The following is a 2,301-nucleotide window of genomic DNA, read 5'->3' as shown; positions in this document are numbered from 1 at the left end:
GAATGCAAGGATGATTCAACATATTAAAATTGATCCATGCAATATACCACATTAACAAAGTGAAGGAACAAACCCACATGATTATCTCAATTGGTGCAGAAAAAAAAATTAACAAAATTCAATTCCTTTTCATAATAAAACTATTCAACAAATTAGGAATAGAAGGGATCTACCTCAACATAATAAAAGCCATGTACAGGCTGGGATGTAGCCCAATGTCAGACCACTTCCCTAGCATGTTTAAAACCCTAAGTTTGATCCCCAGTACTGCAAAGATAAATAAATAAATATCTTCTATGAAAAATACACAGTGAACATCATAATGGTTAAAAATTAAATGCTTTTCCTATAAGATCAGGAAATAAAAAGGCATCCAAATTGGAAAGGAAGTAGTAAAATTATCTCTGTTTGCAGATGATATGTTCTTACATGATGAAACCCCTAAAGATTCCACATGCAAAAAAAAAAAATCAGCAAAACATCAGGATATGAAGTCAATGCACTAAAATTAGTTGCATTTCTGTACCCTAGAAAAGAACACTCTGAAAAGGAAATTAAGAAAATAAGTTTATATTAGGGAAGAGGCAGAGGGCCAGGGGGAAGTGGACAGAGGTAATGAGAGAGGTTAATAGAGAAGGTGCTGTGATCAAAGCATATTTTATGCATGTCTGAAAATGTCACAATGAAACCCACTATTCTGAATAATTAATATGCACCAATACAAAAAGAAAAACAAAACAAAAAAGAACCCCATTATTTTGTATAACTAATATTCGCTGATAATTATAATAAAAGAAATCCATTTACAATAGCACCAAAAATAATAAAGTAGTTAGGAATTAGCTGAGTAGGTGAAAGACTTGTACCATGAGAAGCCAGGGATGCAGAGCACTTGCCTCTCATGTGTGAAGCCCTAAATCCTTTTTTAATCCCTGGATTAAAAAAAAAACAAACTATACAATGAAAACTATGAAACATTGCTGAAAGAAATTTAAAAGACATAAATAAATGGAAAAATGTCCCATGCTTTTGAGTTGAAAAACTTAATATTATTAAAATGTTAACACACCCAGGCATGGTAACTCATGCCTGTAATCCCAGCAGCCTGGGAGGCTGAGGTAGGAGGATTAAGAGTTCAAAGCCAGCCTCAGCAAAAGCGAGGTGCTGAGCAACTCAGTGAGACCCTGTCTCCAAAAAATATCTGAAATGGTGCTGAGGATGTGGCTCAGTGGTCCAGTACCCCTGAGTTCAATCCCTGTTACTAAAAAAGAAAAAAAAAAGATGTTAACATTAGCCAGAAATGGGCACACAACTGTAATCCCAGCTACTTGGGAAGCTGAGACAAGAGGATGGCAAGTTTGAGGCCACCCTTGATAACATAGTGAGGCCTGTCTCAAATAAAACTTTAAAAAGGTCTGGGGATGTAGCTCAGTGGTAAAGTGCCCATAGGTTCTATCCTCAGTAACAAAAATCAAACAAAAAAAATCAATACTACCCAAAGCAATCTAGCAACTCAATGTAATTATTATCAAAACTCCACCCCACCACACCAGGCACCAAAAACATTTTTTGAAGAAAATCCCATCCTAAAATTCATATGGAATCTCAAGGGACCTTGAATAGTAAAAATAGCCTTGAAGAAGAACAATACTAAAAGACTTTCCCTTCCTAATTTCAAAACATTACAAGCTGGGTACAGTGATGCATGCCTGTCATCCCAAGGGCTCAGGAGGCTGAGGCAGGAGGATCAAAAGTTCAAAGCAACTTAGTAATTTAGAGAGGCCCTAAGCAACTTAGCAAAACCCTGTCTCAAATTTTTAAAAAGACGACTGGGGTTATGGCTCAGTGGTAGAGCACTTGCCTTGCATGTGTGAGGCACTGGGTTCAATTCTCAGCACCACATATAAATAAGTGGCTCAGTGGTAGAGCACTTGCCTGATATGTGTGAGGTCCTGAGTTCAATCCTCAGTACCATCCAAAAGAAAAAAGTTGGGGCTGGGGATGTGGCTCAAGCATGCGTGCGGCCCGGGTTCGATCCTCAGCACCACATACAAACAAAGATATTGTGTCCGCCGAGAACTAAAAAATAAATATTAAAAAAAAAAGTTAAGTTGGAAGGTTGGATCCTTACCTTATACTATATATATAACGTAAGGATCCAACCTTCCAACTAATATATATTATATATATATAATATATATATATATATATATATATATTGAAATTGATCAAAGACCTAAATGTAAGACATAATACTCTTAGAAGAAAACAGGACAAAATCTTCATGACTTTAGATTCTGC

The sequence above is a fragment of the Urocitellus parryii genome, chromosome X (assembly GCF_045843805.1).
Source record: "Urocitellus parryii isolate mUroPar1 chromosome X, mUroPar1.hap1, whole genome shotgun sequence".
Classification (NCBI taxonomy): Eukaryota; Metazoa; Chordata; class Mammalia; order Rodentia; family Sciuridae; genus Urocitellus; species Urocitellus parryii.
The sequence above is the reverse complement of the archived record's forward strand: the minus strand, read 5'-3'. Positions refer to the sequence as shown.